The 21179-nt window shown below is 41.6% G+C and overlaps 1 pseudogene; it reads right to left on the bottom strand.

Moving 5' to 3' along the window:
• Window positions 1-20875: 20875 nt before the first annotated feature.
• On the bottom strand, window positions 20876-20975 carry LOC126000653 (uncharacterized; annotated as a pseudogene).
• Between the last annotated feature and the right edge of the window lie 204 nt (window positions 20976-21179).

Genomic DNA, 21179 nt, shown 5'->3' with positions numbered 1-21179 from the left:
CATAGGGCACACAATATACACAAAATATCCTCGTGTGTATCCTCTGTTGCCTGATGAGAACTAAACTCACGCTGAAGCCTCGTCCACAATTCCCCAGACACAGGGCATCTTCCCTTTGTGTGTCCTCTGGTGTGTGACATAAATGGTGCAATTGAAGTCTTGCCTACACTGTCCACAAACATGGGGCTTCTCTCATGTATTGGATGAGTTGATATTTCACCGAAGCCTTGCCCACTCTCCACACACATGGGGTTTCTCCCGTTTCCACTTGCGTATGATAAAACATCCTCTAACTGAAGCTTTGTAATTTTGACTTCAAACTGGAGGCTCAAACAACGTCCCTCAAGTCTGTGTTTTCTCACCTGTGCATCCTTAAGTCACAGACGAATTAGCCCAGACACTAAGGAATCTTCTGGTTTTTTTTTTTTTTTTTGATTTTTGGGTCACACCCGGCGGTGATCAGGGGTTACTCCTGGCTGTTTGCTCAGAAATAGCTCCTGGCAGGCACGGGGGACCCTGTGGGACACTGGGATTCAAACCAAACACCTTTGGTCCTGGACTGGCTGCTTGCAAGGCAAGTGCCGCTGTGCTATCTCTCTGGGCCCTTCTGGGGTTTCTTGAAAGGTGGGTACAGTGGCTGTGGGAGATAGAGGTCATAAACTCAAACTGGGGCGGAGCTCTGTTTCATTTATTCAAAGGAAAGGTGGAATATTTACTCTGGATTTCTTTTTTTTTTTTTATGGGTCACACCCGGCAGCGCTCAGGGGTTCCTCCTGGCTCCATGCTCAAAAATCAGTCCTGGCAGGCTCCGTGGACAAAATGGGATGCTGGGATTCAAACCACCGTCCTTCTGCTTCTAAGGCACCACTGTGCTATCTCTCCGGCCCCTACCCTGGAATTCTTGACAAGTCATAATTTTCTTTTTTTTTTGGTTTTTGGGCCACACCCGGTGTTGCTCAGTGGTTACTCCTGGCTGTCTGCTCAGAAATAGCTCCTGGCAGGCACGAGGGGACCATATGAGACACTGGGATTCGAACCAACCACCTTTGGTCCTGGATCAGCTGCTTGCAAGGCAAACACCGTTGTGCTATCTCTCCGGGCCCATAATTTTCTTTTTCTTTATTTTTAAATATAGAACCATGTCATCAGCACTCACTGAGAACTTGATTTCTTTCTTTCCTTTTTAATTTTATTTATTTATTTTGTTTTTGGGTCACATCTGGCAGCACTCAGGGGTTACTCCTAGGTCTATGCTCAGAAATTGCTCTTGGCAGGCTCTGGGGACCCTATGGGATGCTGGAATTTGAACCGCTGTCCTCCTGCATGCAAGGCAAATGCCCTACCTCCATACTATCTCTCTAGCCTCAACAAGTCGTAATTTTCAGACAAAACTAATTTAGCAAAAAAGGCAAAGGGGCAAATATTGTTCAGACATATTTCTGATGCAGGGCAATTTTATTCTTTTTTTTTTTCGGTGTTTGGTTTTTGGGTCACACCCGGCAGTGCTCAGTGATTACTCCTGGCTCTACACTCAGAAATTGCTCCTGACAGGTTCAGGGGACCATATGAGATGCTGTGATATAAACCACCCTCCTTTAGCATGCAAGGCAAATGCCATAGCTCCATGCCATCCCTCTGGCCTACACTGAGAACTAGTTAACCCATGATATGAATGCACGAAGGCTAACAGCAAAGTTAGATTTCAGAGTAATTGTTCTGTAAGACTAAATAGAAAATACTTAAATCTATGCAAATGTCCCTAATAAGCTGTGTTTATATATCTGAGTATTCTTTAAAATGTCAGCTGAGGGGCCGGAGAGATAGCATGGATGTAAAGCGTTTGCATTGCATACAGAAAGACGGTGGTTTGAATCCTGGCATCCCCATATGGTCCCCCGAGCCTGCCAGGAGTGATTTCTGAGCAAAGAGCCAGGAGTAAACCCTGAGCTGCCAGGTGTGAACCCCCCCCAAAAAAAAACAAAAACAAAAAGAAATGTCAGCTAAAGTCATGTCTCCGTTTTTATGCTATATCCCCTTTTATCCTAAATGTCTCATGGATAGACAATCAAGGCTTTTCAGGGTCCAAATGCCTGAGTACAAGCTTTCTTCTTTACATGTGCTATTTTCCAAATGCCCTTTGTGAATACAGGCAGCTTTGAAAAAAACCTCCTTTGGATCCTATATGGAATGCTAGGGATCTAACCAAGGTCCATCCTAGATCAGCGATGTGAAAAGGAAAATGTCCTGTGGCTCTGGTTTTAACATGCATGCTTTTTCAATCTCTATTCCCTGCCACACACCCCACTCGTTAACAGCCCTGTTCCCTCGTTAGCTTAAATGGTGATTTCCAAGAATCCTATGTACAACTAAAGTTTGAGATTTCTGCTGCACAAAAGATGTATATGATGAGTGATTATAAGAAATATGGTATCAACTCAAGTGGAAACTTCATGCCCCAAATGTAGGGCATTGGACCACAGGGCCAAACAAACGTTGATGCAGGCAATAACGCACACATACTTAAGGGCGTAACACAAGATGAGGAACTCCCACATATAATACAGCTTCTAAGTTAAAGGTAAGTCATGGAGAATGCCTGAGTTATTGCAAAGCAAAACACAAATATACAAAAGGCTTTATTTACCAGGAGATATATTTCATGCAAATAAATCCTCTTAAACATAAGAATTCTGCCTAAGCCTAGGAATCAATTTATTAAGAATGCAACATGCTGATCAGAAATACTTAATCAGGGACAGATTCTTTAGTGTGTTGAAGTATGACCTCTGACTGAAGCCTCGCCTACATCCCCTACAAACATGGGCTTTTCCCCTGAATGTGTCCTCTGGTGTTTGATGAGACTTGACCTAACTCTGAAGCCTCGACCACATGCCCCACAAACATGGGGCTTCTCTCCTGTGTGTATCCTTTGATGTGTGATGAGACTTGACCTAAAACTGAAGCCTCGCCCACATTCCCTACAAATATGGGGCTTCTCTCTTGTATGTGTCCTCTGGTGTGTGATGAGACTTGACCTCTGACTGAAGCCTCGCCCACATTCCTTACAAATATGGGGCTTCTCCCCTGTATGTGTCCTATGGTGTTTGATTAGAGTTGAGCTATCTCTGAAGCTTCGACCACACTCCCCACAAACATGGGGCATCTCTCTTGTATGTGTCCTCTGGTGTTTGATGAGATTTGACCTCTGACTAAAACCTCGCCCACATTCCCTACAAACATGGGGCTTCTCTCCTGTGTGTGTCCTCTGGTGTTTGATGAGACCTGACATATCTCTGAAGCCTAGCCCACACTCCTCACAAACATGGGGCTTCTCTCCTGTGTGTATCCTTTGGTGTGTGATGAGACTTGACCTACGACTGAAGCCTCGCCCACATTCCTTACAAACATGGGGCTTCTCCCCTGTATGTGTCCTCTGGTGTCTGATAAGCTGTGACCTCAGACTGAAGCCTCGCCCACACTCCCCACAAACATGGGGCTTCTCTCCTGTGTGTATCCTTTGGTGTGAGATGAGACTTGACCTATGACTGAAGCCTCGCCCACACTCCCCACAAACATGGGGCTTCTCTCATGTGTGTATCCTTTGGTGTGAGATGAGACTTGACCTATGACTGAAGCCTCGCCCACACTCCCCACAAACATGGGGCTTCTCTCGTGAGTGTATCCTTTGGTGTCTGATGAGAATTGACCTATAACTGAAGCCTTGCCCACATTCCCTGCAAACATGGGACTTCTCTCCACTGTGTGTCTTCTGCTGTGTGAAAAGTTTTGACTTTTGACTAAAGCCTTGCCCACACTCCGTCAAATCATGAGGCTTCTCTTCTGTGTGTGTCTTCTGGTGTATCACATTTGGTACAAGAGTGAAATCTTTTCTAGGCCTCACATTCTTATCTCTTAAAAATCTTTTTATTCTTAATCCTTGACCTACTTTACCTGTGTCCTCTGGATTTAATATATGCCCGGTGTTATTTTCTTCCTCATCTAAAGGTATGGAGCATTCTTCTTGCTTTTGACTTTCAAGTATATCATTTCTAGTTTTGTAATTGTAAGTATTAGAATGCTTTTGCCATTGGTTCTGATTCTGAGGATAGGAGTTCTCTGATGAAGCATTCTCTCTTGGCAATGCTCCTGGGACTATCCAAGAGGGATGAATTGGGTTCATGTGATGATTAAGGAAGTTCTGATTGGAGAAAGTCCGAGACCAGAAGGCACATGGGTAGATTTCTGGCTTTGTTTCTGCTGAAAGAAGAATTTGGTCAGAGTAGAATTACAAGGCTTTCTGGACCATAGCTCTATCTCTTGCTAAATTCTGTTCTCACGGCTCTTCTTATTTTGTGGATAAAGCAAGATAAGACTTCATATTCTTAAATATTCTAATTTCTGCTTTTGGAATTCGAAGGTATACGCAGAGTTGCCCACAACTTATTCCTTGCTCTGGGATATGGGGTCACTCCCTGTATGCTGGTACCTAACAGTATTTTTTTTTGCATCCCCACTGCCATTTTCCATTACAGTATGTTTTATCTTACCATTTATAATTATTCTAACTTGTAAAGTTAACAAACACATATTCAAAATCTTTTATTAGTTTTTGGGTTCAGCATTAAGGGCAGTGAACGGGAGCAAGACAGATCCTGCACCAATGATCTGGGAGCAGGACGCCCCAGTCCAGGGCCCCCTTTCACACAGGCCCACAATGTTCTACTCCCAATCCATGACTTGCTCCCAAGAACATCATCCCACACTCACCTGCAAGCATGCCTCTTGGCAGCCTATCCAGAATTCCATCCTCCAGCCAGGAGATCAGCAAAGGTTTCACCTTGCAATGCCCTGCCAAGAAGAGTATTTTCTGGGGTTAGATAATGGGAAACGGACTGAAGCCTGTGCATGAGTCTGAGATTCTATAGAAAGCTGACAAACCAAGGAACAGAGGAAGAATCTGTGCTCTCAGTATGCATTTTGATATTGCACAGATGAGATCAGGATAAATTGAAATAAAGCGTGTAATGGAGGGGGCCGGATAGGTAGCATGGAGGTAAGGCCTTTGCCTTTCATACAGAAGGTCGGTGATTCAAATGCTGGCATCCCATAGGGTCCCCTGAGCTTCTCAGGAGCGGATTTCTGAGTATAGAGCCAGGAATAATCCCTGAATGCTGCTGGGTGTGACCCAAAATCAAAAGAAAAAAGTTTAATTGAGGGGGCTGTATTATACTGCGGAGGATGAGTGAGCTGTTGCCTCAAATGCATTTTACCTGTGTCCCTCAGGTAGTGAGCAATGAATGAAAACCCAGGAATCAAAGCAAATGCTGCCAAAATACATGTTTCTTAAACAGAAGAAGCTGGAGGTTTCTGGTACTGAGCACCAACTGTCCTGCAACCAATTTCATCAGGTCCCTGTCTGAGTAGGGAGAGTGACCCTTCGATCCCTCCCACAAACTCTTCATTCCCCAATCTTTCACATGCCGGTGCTTTTGTGTGTGGATAATTCAATTTAGATCATGTATTTCCAGGCATATTGGACCTACCATTTCTTTCTCCTGAAATATGTAATAGCTTAAAACCCGGTTGAGCAAATGTAGAAATTACTTTGAAATATTATTTATCATAATCAGATAACCTCATTTGTTTAGGGAAAAAAGCAGGTATACCTCTAGACACATTTTATACAATCAGTTCAATAGATCAATTTCTTAAACATCCTGAAACTCCATTAAAATCCATTAAAAGAAAAATGAGAAACTATGGAAGACTCCTGAGCTAGGAATAGGGAGAGAAATCCTGGCAAATTTCCAAGTCCACCAATATGCCTGGACCTTACAGATGAGGATCAAAAATAAACACTTAATGTTTTAGCAATGAAATAAAGAAGTTACTAGCCAGCAAACTAAGAAATCTAAAGCTGGGAAGAAAAAATAAAAAATAACATAACGCTGGACAATTCAACCAACACAAAGAACTCTTTTGGAAAATGAGACTCCATACAAATGAAACTGAAGGACTGAAAAACATGTCAGCAAACCACTATGGCTAGAATTACAAGGTAGAAAATCACATTGACAAACTTGAAGACAAATTACAAACCAGAGCTGATTAATGAAGTCAAGAAAGAAAGGAGAGCTGGGCGGGGGTGGCGAGGAGCGGTGGCACAAGCGATAGGGTATTTGCCTTGCAAGTGCCTATCCTAGAAGGAACTATGGTTCGATCCCCCAGTGTCCCACGTGGTCAAAGAAAGCTGGAGCGATTTCTGAGTTTAGAAACAGGAGTAATTCCAGAGCAATGCCGGATATGACAAAAAAAGCAAAAAAAAAAAAAAAAATAACAGATAGGGTCAGGGAGATAGACAGTGGTATGAAATTTCCCTTGCAAGTGGCTGACCCTGGACCTACAGTGGTTCAAATCCCATATGGTCCCCTATACCTGCCTGAAGTGATTACTTAGCAGAGAGCAGAAGTAACTCCTGAGTGCTGCTGGGTGTCGTACAAAATCCAAACAGAGAGAGAGAGAGAGAGAGAGAGAGAGAGAAAGCAGTGAAACAAATTGAAGGGTACTTAATGAACAAAGAGAAGAGAAATAATCTCCAATTTATAGGAATACCAGATGAGAGGAAAATGGGAAAAGAGAAGAACAAGGAGTAATAGCAGATAACTTTCCTACTCTCTGAAAAGAGACTTCTATACAAATGAAGTGGGAAAGAGAGCTAAACAAAAGAGATCCCCAATAGTACACAAACAATACATATATTGATCCAAACAACAAAAATAAACAGTGACATTGAATCTTTAAAGCAATTAAGAAACACTTTATGTAGAAAGAAAGAACATACAAAACAATTCATCTCCCATTTCAAACAATTCAAGCAAGAAAAGGAAGACTGACATAATTTCTACTGAATAAGATAAATTTTCAAGAGCTGGAGCAGTGGCGCTAGAGGTAAGGTGTGTGCCTTGCAAGTACTAGCCTAGGACAGACCACATTTTTATCCCCTGGCATTCAAATGATCCTCAAAAGCCAGCAGCAACTTGTTTCTTTTTTTTTTTTTGGTAATTAGTCATTTTGTTACTTTGTTTCTGAACATTCAATTGTTTCAGGTAGAAATTACCATCTAAGCTGCTATGTTTCTACAGAGGTGACAGTTTTAAACATAAAATGAAGTTTTAAAGGAATTTCAAGAAATATTGCTGAGAAATAATAACATTTATATATTCAAATTTTTGAAAAAGAGGAGCCAGAGAGATTACACAGCGGTAGACATCCCAGCATGCATCCCATATCCCCCTTCTTTGCCCCCCGGGCTGCTAGTTTGGGTGGTCTCCTCTGTATCTAGCTTGTTGTAGATTGCGTATAGACTCTGTTGTCATTGGCTTTGGTGTGAAGTCTGAGCATTTTTTATTTCTACTTGATGTTCATACGTCTGTTTGGTTTTGGTACCCTCCATTCTTTCTCCTCCAATATGTGAGTTAGAATAAGGTGGTTCAAGTATGGTTCTGTTAGAAAGAAGAAAAAGGGGGAGCCAAAAGTCAAAAAAGTAAAAAGTGGGAGGAATCCTCTAGAGGGTATAAATATCAATTTAAGAGAAAAAAGTTGAAAAGGAAAAAAACATTACAAGAATACACAATAGGAAAAAAACAAAACAAAGAAAAAAACCAACCCAAAAAGCACCACAGCAATAAAGACAACAACCAAACAATAACTATGGTCTCGAGATAAAAAACAGACAAAGCTCAAAACAAAGAACAAAAAAAACATCAAGAACAATAACAGAAACAATTAATTTGCATCTTTTTTTGCATAGGTACAGTAAATATTGGGAATAGAAAGGGATTTCCTTTTTTTGCTGTCTGTGGATATATTTAATACCTGAATATAAAACATAAAAACAATGATTGGAGAGGGATGATCTCTCCTGTGGCCAGAGAGATACCATGAACTACGGCGTTTGCCTTTCCTGCACAAGGATGGTAGTTCATATCCCAGCATCCCATATGGTCCCCTGTGCCGCCAGGGGCAATTTCTGAGCCTAGAGCCAGTAGTAAATCCTGAGCACTGCCTAGAGTCAGGAGTAACACCTAAACACTGCAGGGTGTGACCCAAAAAACAAAAAAACAAAGAAAAGAGAGTTCCCCTGGCCTAAAAGATACAGGGATTGTCTACCCTTGAAATATACTGCCATAGGGATATCCTCAAGCTCCTTACATGCTCTTATTTTCTCCAGTAGGATTTTTTTGTGATATTTGGGAATTTCTGCTCAGATTTGGATATAAAATCAGGCCTATGTAACTAGAGGTCTTGGTATTTGCACAGGTCATAGGAGGGAGCCTAGCATGGAGTCTTTCTTTATGGTTCTAGAAGTTCTGTTTCATCACTGTTGTTTTAATCAGTCTTTTGTAGATGGTGGTCTTGGTTTTTGTACCAATCCTAGGGTAAAGCCTAGCATAGTTTCATTATGTCTCCAGAAGTTATGATCAGTTGTAGTGGTCTCAGTTAGGTTTGGAATAAGAGATCTTGTTTGCTGTACAGGTCGTAAGCCAAAGCCTAAACTAGGGTTTTATTTTATTTATTTGGTCCCAGGATAGGTTCTGGCCAGGAGCGATTTTTTTCTTTATTTGAATATCTCGATTAGATAAATGATAGTGATTACATTTCAGTCAAGAACACCCCCCTTCACAGTGCAACATTCCTACCACCAATGTCCCAAATCTCCCTCCATCCCACCCTACCGTTACCTGTACTCTAGACAGGCTTTCCATTCATTCATTCACATGATTATGGTAGTTCTCTGTGTAGTTATTTCTATAGCTGCACTCACCCCTTATCTGATGGGTGTTGGGTAAATAGTTTCTCCCACTCGGTCGGTAACTCTTGGATCCTGGGCACTATTTCTTTTCAGGTGCAGAGCCGTCTCAGTTTAATGTATTCCCATCTGTTGATCTCTGCTTCCACTTGTTTGGAAAGTGCAGTTTCCTCCTTGAAGATGCCTTCAGTCTCAATGTCATGGACTGTTTTACCAATGTGTTATTCTATATACCTACCATATGGTACCAGGTCTGATATCAAGGTCTTTAATCCATTTGGATTTTACCTACGTACATGATATTAACTAGGGTGTATGTTCGTATTTTTGCAAGTGGCTAACCAGTTCTACCAGCACCATTTGTTGAAGAGGTTTTCCCTTCTCCACTTAGGATTTCTTGCTCCCTTGTCAAAAATTGTATGTATGGGAGACAATGCGTGAGAACTCAAGCCTATTCCACTGATCCGAGGGTCTGTCTTTATTCAAATACCATGATGTTTTGATAACTATAGCTTTGTAGTACAGTTTAAAGTTGGGGAAAGTAATGCCTCCCATTTTCCTTTATAGTTTTCTTTGTATAGGTCCTTTATGTCTTTGATCTTGCTGCTTTCAGTATTTTATCTCTATCTGTGGGATTTGTCATTGTAACGCAGATATGTCTTGGGGTGTTTTTCTTTGGGTCTCTTTTAGCTGGTACTCTTCAGGCATGCAGGATTTGATTTCATGTAGTCTTTAACTCTAAGAGTATCTCTTCAATGATGTCTTTGACAGTTGATTCTTCCTGGAAATCTCCTTCCTGGGTCTCTGGGACTACAATGATTCTCATGTTGTTTCTGTTAAGTTTATCAAAGACTTCTATTTTCATCTGTTCACATTCCTTGAGTACTAAATCCATTATCTGTTCATTTGTCTTAAGGTTCTTTTCTAATTTCTTCTGCTTTGTTGAGTTTCTCTGCATCACATCTTCCAGTACTCTGATTCTCTCTTCAGCTGCTGATACCCTGCTGGCGAGGCTATCCACTGAGATTTTCAGTTGAGCTACCGTGTTTTTCAGATCTGCTATTTCAGTTTGGTGTTTTCTGATTTCTGTCTTTGTGTTCTGTTCAGATCGATCCATGCTTTCTCTGAGTTCTACAAGCATCTTCCATATTGCTATTTTAAGTTCCTTTTTCTGAGAGGTTAATCAGGTGGTTGGAATTTATTAGGTCATTCAAGCTTTCGTCTTCATTCTCTGTGCATGGTGTTTGCCTGTGAGGTTTCCCCATTGTCACGCTTGTAGTATGGTTTTTTCTGCGTGTTGTGGTGAGGTTCCTTGGATAGAAAGAGTGTGCGACTGTGAAGCGAGGTGGCCGCGCTCTTCTGCTGCCTCTAATTGACAGTTTTTTTTGGGTGCTGGGTGGGCTGCTTGCAAGGCAAACGCCACTGTGCTATCTCTCCAGGCCTAAGGAGCGATTTCTAAGGGCACAGTTAAGAGTAATCCTCGAGAGACTACGGGTGTCACCCAAAAACCTAAAGTTGAGGACAGACTCAGGCTCAAAGGAAAAGAATAGAAAAAAATTATACAAGCTACTGAAATACAAACAAAAGATGGGACAGCTATATTTCTATCAGACCAAATTGCATACAACCTCAAGGAAGCGTTTATGACCAAGATGGACAGAGTAGTGATTAGAGAAGCAACAGACCAAGAAATACTAACTCTGATCAAAACATCCTGTGAAAATAAGGCCTACTTATAGGTTTCCTACAGGCTGAAATATAAGGCATCACCTAAAATAAGCACCCATAGTCTCTCTGTCTTGGACTGAAAATCAATATACCATAAACTGATTGGTAGGGCTACCGTGCCTGGACTCTTGCAACCAGTGACGTAACAGAGAGTCATGACACTGTACCAAATATAGGTAATACATTTTCTTTCTTTTCTTTTTTTTTTTTTCCTGGCAGCTTTTTATTATTCCATTGTGTATATGTACAACAGTTTCTTTAGCCATTCATCTGTTGTCGGGCATCTGGGTTGTTTCCAGATTCTGGCTATTATAAATAGCAGTGCAATGAATATAGGTGTGCAGGAGGCATTTTGTATTGCATTTTTTGTGTTCCTAAGAGTATATATATATAGCTAGGAGTGATATAGCTGGAGCATATGGAGCTCAATTTCCAACTGTTTGAGGAATCTCCATATTATTTTCCATAAATGCTGGACTAGAAGGCATTTCCCACCAGCAGTAAATGAGAGTTGCTTTCTCTCCACATCCCCACCAGCACTGATTATTCTTGTTCTTTGTGATGTGTGCCAGTCTGTGGCATGATACCTCATTGTTGTTTTGATTTGCATCTCCTTGATGATTAGTGATGTGGAACATTTCTTCATTTGCCTTTTGGCCATTTGTACTTCTTTGAGAAAGTGTCAGTTCATTTCTTCTCCCCATTTTCTACTGGATTAGATGTTTTTTTTCTGTTAAGTTCTGTCAGTACAAGGGACCAGAGAGATAGCACAGTGGTAGGGCATTTGCCTTGCAAGCAGCCGACCCAGGACCAACGGTGGTTCGAATCCCAGCAGCCCATGTGGTCTCCAGTGCCTACCAGGAGCGATTTCTGAGTAGAGAGCCAGGAGTAACCTGCGCTAGCCTAGGAGACGGACCATGGTTCGATCCCCCGGCGTCCCATATGGTCCCCCAAGCCAGGAGCGACTTCTGAGCGCATAGCCAGGAGTAACCCCTTCCCTTTCAGCGTCTGTAAAGCATCTAGGTAAGCTGCAAGCATGGGCAAACTCAAGGTCTCTACCAGGGAGGTGTGTAGCCACTGGATCAGCTTTGTATCCCAGCTCACACTTGCTAGAGCCTGCCGCACTCTCCTTGCACACTTGTCCACAGCAACTCGGCGAAGCACTGGTTCATTGCAAGCCCCTTCATTGGCCAAGCGAGCAAGCCGATCAGACTGCAATGCTTTAAGAATTTTGTTGAAGAGTTTGTTCTGTGCCATAGTCCAGCCAGTCCTGTTGACATGTTCTTCCCAGTCCTCTGGTGGGGGAGGTGCATCCGCATCAGTCCTGGCAAAGATGACATGTCGTTCACACTCATTCATCACACTTCGGGCCTTCTGATTGTCATAAAGTGGCACAGGAGTTGACGTGATTGTCTCCACATCTATTGGAACATCCGATTCAATGGTACTTTCATGCTGCCTCCGGGGAGTGACAAAGAGCATGCGGGTGGGGCGGGCGCTACTGGCATCCGGGTGGGCGCTCCAGGGCTTGGCATAGCTATGATCCAGGAAAACCAGGTCCAGCTCCCGCTCGTGCACTGAAAGCTGGAAGAGCAGGGATGTGCCCATGCGTCTGGCTGATGTCTGGAAGTCCCTTTCCCCACCCCGGTGGGCCATGTCAACAGAGGGGCGGTGGAAAGTCAGAGCTTTGGTAGCTGCATGCTAGTCACCTACCACCCCAAGACTCAGGAGCGCCATACCGCCGGGCCGAAACCCGTTCATCCGCGCTTCTCAACAGCCGCGCAGGGAAGAACCGGGCCGGAGCGTAGCGCGCATGCGCGTCCCCGCTTTCTTTTCTTTTTGTAAAGGCTGGCAGATTGCCATGTGCAGTGCCTCATTTGGATGTGTCTGGAGTCTTGGAAACTTGACTACCCTACATTCTTCTATAAATGGAACTTGAGAGCTTGTTTGGAGGTTCTAGCAGGGGACTGCAGCTACTCGTATACCCTCAATCAAAGAACAGCTTGTCTCTATTTGGAGAAGACAATCCTTTTCAACAGAGTGTGCAGCTTCGGGAGGGGCGTATATGGAGTGATAAGAGAGGAAGGGATTCTCTGTCCTTCCTGAATTCTTGAACCTCTTCTCAGAGCCCTGGGAAGCAAACCCCCAAAAAACTGCATTCTGAATCTGCCCAGCGAGCAAGTGAATAAGAAATGCCTGGCTGTGAAGGTTGCCAGACAGAGTGCTGACTGCTCTACCTGTGGAGATTCTGCCCTGCTGTGCTTCTTCTGAGGAAACTGAGGACCTGCAGGGAGCTCTGTCCTGTGCTTCTCTGTCTTTCCTGGATTCTTGAAGCTCTCCTCAGAGCTCTGGGAAGCGAATCTCAAAAGCTGTCACCTGGAGGCCCAGAAGAGTGCACCTTCGGAGCCACACACTGTTTCTAACCAATAAACCCCACCACAACACACAGGAAAAACCACACTACTAGCATGACAATGGGGAAAACGCGCAGGCAAACACCATGCACAGAGAATGAAGACGATAGCTTGGATGACCTAAAAAATTCCAACCACCTGATTAACCTCTCAGATAAGAAACTTAAAATAGCAATATGGAAGATGTTTGTATAACTCAGAGAAAGCATGGATCGATCTGAACAGAAGACAAAGACAGAAATCAGAAAACTCCAAACTGAAAAAGCAGATCTGAAAAACACGGTAGCTCAACTGAAAACCTCAGTGGATGGCCTCGCCAGCAGGGTATCAGCAGCTGAGGAGTACTGGAAGATGTGATGCAGAAAAACTCAACACAGCAGAAGAAACTGGAGAAGAACCTTAAGACAAACAATCAGGCAATGGAAAAAGCACTCAAGGAATGCGAACAGATAAAAATAGAAATCTTTGATAAACTCAAAAGAAACAACATAAGAATCATTGGAGTCCCAAAAACCCAGGTAGGAGATCTCCAGAAAGAATCAACTGTCAAAGACATCATCCAAGATACTCCCAGAGTTAAAGACTATATGCAGTCAAATCCTGCATGCCCAAAGAGTACCAGGTAAAAGAGACCCAACGAAAACAACCCAAGATACATCCTCATTACAATGACAAATCCCACAGACAGAGATAAAATACTGAAAGCAGCAAGATCAAAAAGAAAAATTACATTCAAAGCACATGTCACAAGAAACTCTCAAGGCCAGAAGACAGTGGTGGGATATTGTGACAAGACTGAACGAAATGAATGCCTCACCAAGAATAATGCACACAGCCCGACTCATGTTCAGGATTGAAGGAAGAAGATATAGCTTCATGGATACAAAACAGCTCAGAAACTTCACAGATGAAAAAACAGCCTTAAAGGAAAAACTGAAAGGTCTACGTTAAGAAAAGAGGACCAACAAACACAGCAAACTTATCTAAAAAGATGACAGTAAATCCTATGACAATCATCTCCCTCAATGTCAATGGACTAAATTGACCAATTAAAAGCAAGAGCTCTTCCAAGTTCTCCCTGCCGCAAATCTTTACCAATCTCAAGAAGGTCAGGGGCTGTGATGGAAAGGTGCCTGGGAACCCACACACCCCAAGAAAATCCCAAAAGACAATGGGGAAACCTAAACTTTCAACATCAGTATAAAACCTGTATTACACCACCTCCTTACCTGCATCACTTTGCATCTCTTGCATCACTTTGTTCCTTTAATTACTTTAATTCATTTTTTAAAATGTTTATTCTACATATACATAGGTGAGCACTTATATTTTTATTCCTATTTTTATGATTTTGGGTGTGTGACCTGTTTCTGTTTTCTTCTCTTTCCACCCCCAAATGCACCACAATATAATGTAGCACCATTTCTCCCTGCAAAGGCACACTAATAAAAGGGGAAATCCTACATATTAAAACGAGCTCTTATCTACTAGGGATAAGAACTCATACTTGTTTACAATACAGAGATATCTCCCACTTTGAAAATATGTCATGTGGACCCAACTTAGACCCCATGTGATTAGACACCATCCGTCCAGCCTTGAACCCTGGATCCCAGACATAAAAACGACAAAGTTCTTCACAACAGCAACGGGAAACAAATCCCAACCGGGACATCCTTAAAACTGCTGGACCACCAACAAGTGCCAGCTCTAATATGATATCCTGACAACGAGGAAAATGGGAACAACTTGACCCAAGAGCAGATTATCCGACCTCACCAGCTAATGAGAAGACAAAATCAGAAGACTAATCACCCTATGGTCGGTTCAAAAGTCAAGATCGCGATTTACAGATGACTGGCTACTAGAATGATGACTGGACTGTATATATCTTGGGACCAATAAAAAATCCAGTCTAGGGTTTTAATTACGACCTGCACAACAACCATGATCCACAGTTCCAAAGGTCTGGCTGAGACAATTGCAACAGAATGGGGCTTCTGGAAACACAATGAAAGATGCTATGCTAGGTTCCATCCTACACCAAGACCACCAACCACAGAAGATGGATTAAAATGACACTGAGGGAACAGAACTTCTAGAACCACAAAGAAAGACTTCATCATAAATCCCACTCCTAGACCTGTGCAGATCCTGAGATCTCTAGATACAGAGGTCTGATTTTATCACCCAGGAAGGAGCAGTAGCCTTCCAAACACCACAAAAGCACCAAGGGGAGAGTATATGAACCTGAACAAAGTCTATAGTTAATCCCATGAGAATATACTCCAAGGGTGGAGAAACCCCATATCTCTTAGGCCAAGAGAATTCCTTTTGAATGACCTCAATATTTACTGTGCCATTGCAGGAGGGAAAAGCCAAAAAGCACAAAACATTTTTTATTTTTTATATATATTATTTTTTAAATACTCATTTTAAATTATTTTTTAATTTTTATTTACCTATCTACTTCTTGTCGATTTCCTTGTTTTGGTGTGGTTATTGAAGTTGTTGTCCCCATTTATATTTACGTTTTTCCATCTTTTCTTTTCTTTCTTTATACGCCCTGTCATGTTTTTTATCTAAAGACCATAGCTATTTTCGTGGTGCTTATATTTGTTATTGTTGGAGTGCTCCCTGGGTATTTGACACTTCTTTTTGTACTGTTGGGGAGTTTGACCTTATTTTTCTCCTTCGTCTCTCAAAACGATGATGAGAGCCTCTAGAAGGATTCCGCCCATTTTTGGCATATTAAACTTTTTCCCGAGTTTATTACTTTTCTCTTCTTCAAAAATTTATAGCTCTACAAGCACAAATCAGGAAGGAAGAAGTGGCATACCTGAATAACTTAACAACGCAGCTCATGAAGTTAGAAAATGACCAACAAAAGGAACCAAAATTAGGGAGACAGAAGGAAATGACAAAGCTGAAATCAGAAATCAATGAAGTGGAAAATCGAAAAACAATCTGAAAGATCAAAGAAAGCAGAAGACGGTTCTTTAAAAAATTAAACAAGATTGATAGACCATTGGCAAAACTCACAGAAACAGAGAGAGAGAGAAACCTGATAACCCATATTAGAAATGAAAAGGGGGGGCCCTGAGAGTTAGCACAGCGGCGTTTCCCTTGCAAGCAGCCGATCCAGGACCAAAAGTGGTTGGTTCGAATCCCGGTGTCTCATATGTTCCCCTGTGCCTGCCAGAAGCTATTTCTTAGCAGACAGCCAGGAGTAACCCGAGTACCGCAGGCTATGGGCCAAAAACCAGAAAAAGAAAAAGAAGAAATGAATATGGGGAGATTATGAAAGATATTGAAGGGATACAAAGGATAATTAGAGACTACTTTGCGAAAGTATGCTGCTAAACATGAGAACCTAGAAGAAATGGAAAAATTCTTGGACACTTATATCCTTCCACATTTAAGTAAGGAGGATGTAGCAGCATATCTAAACACCCACATCACTACTGAGGAAATTGAAACTGTAATCAAACATCTGCCCAAAAAGAAAAGCCTAGGCCCAGATGGATTTCCTAATAAATTTTTTAAATCTTTCAAGAGGAACTACTACCAATCCTAGCCAGGCTCTTCCATGAAATTGAAAAAACAAGAACACTCCCAAACAGCTTTTATGAAGCCAACATCACCTCGACACCAAAAGCAGACAGATGCTGCCAAAAAAGAAAATTACAGACCAATATCCCTGAGGAAAGCTGATGCAAAGATCTTCCACAAAATCCTGGCAAATAGAATCCAATGCATCATCAAGAAAATCATACACTACGACCAAGTTGGTTTTATCCCAGGAATGCAAGGATGGTTTAAAATCCGCAAATCTATCAAGATAGTACACAAAATCAACAACAAGAAAAATAAAATTCACATGATCATATCAATAGACGCAGAGAAAGAATTTGATAAGGTCCAACACCCATTCTTGATCAAAACTCTCAGCAAGACAGGAAAGGAAAGAACCTTTCTCAATCTAGTTGAAGCCATCTACCACAAGTGAATGGAAAATATTATCCTTAATGCAGAAAAAATAAAAGCCTTTTCTCTAAATTTGTATATAAGACAAGGCTGTCCACTCTCACCACTCCTCTTCAACATAGTACTGGAAGTTCTTGCTATAGCGATCGGGCAAGAAAAAGATATCAAGGGAATCCAGATAGGAAAGGAAGAAGTCAAGCTCTCGCTGTTTGCAGATGACATGATACTCTACTTAGAAAACCCTAAAGACTCTACCAAAAAGCTTCTAGATACAATAGACTCATATAGCAAGGTGGCAGGCTACAAAATCAACACACAGAAATCAATGGACTTTTATACACCAATAATGATAGTGCCACACAAACTCAAATATCTTGGAGTCAACTTGACCAAAGATGTGAAGGACCTATACAAAGAAAACTATAAAGCCCTGCTCCAAGAAATAAGAGAGGACACACGGAAATGGAAACACATACCCGGCTCATAGATTGGCAGGATTAACATCATTAAAATGGCAATACTCCCCAAAGCATTATACAGATTTAATGTGATCCCCTTAAAATACCCATGACAATCTTCAAAGAAGTGGATCAAGTATTTATGAAGTTCATCTGGAACAATAAACACCCTCAAATAGCTAAAGCACTCCTAGGGAAAAGGAAAATGGGAGGCATTACTTTCCCCAACTTTAAACTGCACTACAAAGCAATAGTAATCAAAACAACTTGGTATTGGAATTAAGACAGACCCTCAGACAAGTGGAATAGGCTTGAGTTCTCAGGCATTGTCCCCCAGACATACAATTACCGTATTTTTGAGAAAGGAGCAAGAAATCTCAAGTGGAGCACGGAAAACCTCTTCAACAAGTGGTGCTGGCAGAACTGGTTAGCCATTTGCAAAAGAGCGAACATACACCCCCAGTTAACATCATATACGAACGTAAAATCCAAATGGATTAAAGACCTTGATATCAGACCTAATACCATAAGATATATAGAACAACACGTCGGTAAAACAGTCCATGACACTGAGACTAAAGACGTAATACCTACCATAAGGTATACAGAGCAACAGGTCGGAAAAACAGTCCATGACATTGAGACTAAAGGCATCTTCAAGGAGGAAACTGCACTTTCCAAACAAGTGGAAGCAGAGATCAACAGATGGGAATCCATTAAACTGAGAAGCTTCTGCACCTCAAAAGAAATAGTGCCCAGGATACAAGAGTTACCCACCGAGTGGGAGGAACTATTCACCCAACACCCATCAGATAAGGGGCTAATCTCCAAAATATACTTTACAAGAAAAAAACATCTAATCCCATCAAAAACTGGGGAGAAGAAATGAACAGACGCATTAATAAAAAAGATATACAAATGGCCAAAAGGCACATGAAAAATGCTCCTCGTCACTACACATTAGGGAGATGCAAATCAGAACAATGATGAGATACCATCTCACACCACAGAGATTGGTACACATCACAAAGAATGAGAAAAATCAGTGCTGGCAGGGATGTGGAGAGAAAGAAACTCTAATTCACTGTTGGTGGGAATGCCGTCTGGTCCAACCTCTATGGAAAGTGATATGGAGATACCTCCAAAAACTGGAATTTGACCTCCCATTCAACCCAGCTATTCCACTCCTAGGGATATACCCTAAGAATACAAGAACATAATACAAAACCCCCTCCTCACACCTATATTTATTGCAGCACTATAAATAATAGCCAGGCACTGGAAACAACCAAGATGCCCTTCAACAGACGAATGGCTAAAGAAACTGTGGTACATATACAAAATGGAATATTATGCAGCCGTCAGGAGAGATTGAAGTCATAAAATTTTCCAATACATGGATGTATATGGAATGTACCATGCTGAGTGAAATAAGTCAGGGGAGAGAGAGAGACGCAGAATAGTCTCACTAATCTATGGGTTTTGAGAAAGATAAAAGTCATTTTTGCAACATCCTGAGACAATGAGAGGGGGGCTGGAACTTCCAACTCACTTCATGAAGCTCACCACAAAGAGTGGTGAGTGCAGTTATAGAAATATCTGCACAGAGAACTACCATAAGCATGTGAATGAATGAGGGAACTGGAAAGCCTGTCTAGAGTACAGGTGGGGGTGGGGTGGGATGGAGGGAGATTTGGGACATTAGTGGTGGGAATGTTGCACTATGAAGGGGGTGTTCTTTACATAACTGAAAGCTAATCACAATCATATATGTAAAAAAGATGTTTAAATAACGAAAAAAGTTTCAAAAAAAGAAGAAACACTGCAACGCACTCAAGCTTCTGGAGAAAGTAAAAAAAAGAATATAGAGAGAAATTCTGGCAAATATCCAAGTCCACCATTATGCATGAAACTTATAGAGGAGAATCTAAAATAAACACTTAATGTTTTAGCAAAGAAATAGAGGTTACTAACCAGCAAACTTTAAGAAATTTAAAGCTGGGAATAAAAAAAGAAAAAAAGTAATCTAAAGCTGGACAATTCAACCAACTCAAAGAAATCTTTTGGAAAATGAGATTCCATACAACTGAAATTGAAGGACTGAAAAACATGTCAGCAAGCCACCATGGGTAGAATTACAAGGTAGAAAATCGCATTGAAAATCTTGAAGACAAATTACAAACCAGAGCAGATTAAATAAGTCAAAACATAAAGGATAGCTGAGTGGGAGCAGTGGCTCAAGTAGAAGGGCGAATTCCTTGCAAGCACCTAAACTAGGCAGGGAAGTGGTTCGATCCCAGCTGTGCTATATGGTCAATTAAAGCTGAAGCAATTTTTGAGCATCATCGGATGTGGCATTTTAAAGAGAAAAAAAGGAAGGAAGGAAGGGAGGAAGGAAGGGAGAAAGGAAGAAAGGAAGAAAGGAAGGAAGGAAGGAAGGAAGGGAGGAAGGAAGGGAGGAAGGAAGAAAGGAAGAAAGGAAGGAAGGAAGGAAGGAAGGAAGGAAGGAAGGAAGGGAGGGAGGGAGGAAGGGAGGGAGGAAGGAAGGAAGGAAGGAAAGAAGGAAGGAAGGAAAATGAAGGAGGGAGGGAGGGTTGGTAGAGATACTGTGAGCAACGGTAGGGCACTCACCTAGCAGGTGACTAATTCAGGAGATTGTGGCTCAATATCTAGCATACCATCTGGTTTCCTAAGACTACTAGGAGGGATTTCTGAGTACAGAACCTGGAGTAACCCCTAAACGCTGCCCGGCACGACCCCAAAATCAAACAAAAAAAATAGGGCTAGAGAGATAGCATAGTAGTAAGACATTTTCCTTGCAAGTTGCTTACCCAGGACCATTGATGGTTCAAATACTGAAATCCCATATGGTAAACCACGGCTGCCAGAAGTGATTTCTTAGCAGAGAGCAAGACTAACCCCCCTGAGGGCTAACGGGTGTGGCCCAAAGAGCCCCCACAAAGAGAAAAAAGTTGAAAAAATATAGGGTGCTTAATGAACAAAGAGAAATAATCTACGATTTATAAGAATAAAAGATGAGAGGAAAATGGGAAAAAAGAATGAGCTATAAGGTAGATAATAGCAGCTAATTTTCCTACTCTCTGAAAAGAGGCTACTGTACAAATCTAAGTGGCAAAAAGATAGCAAACAAAACTGCCTGAAAGAACATGAACAGACATATTGGTCCAAACAAACAAAAAACAGAGAAAGATCCAATCTTTAAAGCATTAACGAAGTAAGGAAGAAGCACCTTAAGTACAAAGAAAGGACATATGAATCAAAACAGATCTCCCATTTGAAACAATTCAGGGAAGAAAAGGAGGAGTGACATCAATTCTACTGCATAAGAGAAAATTTCACCCTGGTGATCAGTATCATGTGAACCTATTATTTACATGGGAGGGCAGGTCAAAAATACTCTCAAACAAGAAATACCCCTCAGATTATAGTGCTAAACAAACCAATTCTCTTTTTCTTTTAATTTTATGGAACACTTCACAAATCTGCATGCCATCCTTACACAGGGGCCATGATAATCTTCTCTTCCAATTTTAGTATATGTGCTGCTGAAGGGAGCACATAACAAACTCATTCTAAATGAATTACTCAAGGAGCAATGACATAAACCAAATCCCCAATTGTAACAACAGTCCTACAAATAGAATGGCAAAATAGCCTTTTCTGTCAAAAGTTTCCTTAAATGTCAATGAACTAAAGTCTCCCATCAGAAGGCAGAGTAGTGGGTTGAATCAGGAAATAAAATCCTGTCACCTGATGCCTGCA

Source organism: Suncus etruscus (assembly GCF_024139225.1).
Source record: "Suncus etruscus isolate mSunEtr1 chromosome X unlocalized genomic scaffold, mSunEtr1.pri.cur SUPER_X_unloc_5, whole genome shotgun sequence".
Taxonomy (NCBI): domain Eukaryota; kingdom Metazoa; phylum Chordata; class Mammalia; order Eulipotyphla; family Soricidae; genus Suncus; species Suncus etruscus.
Note: the sequence above shows the minus strand (reverse complement) of the source record. Positions and strands in the feature narration are given on the sequence as shown.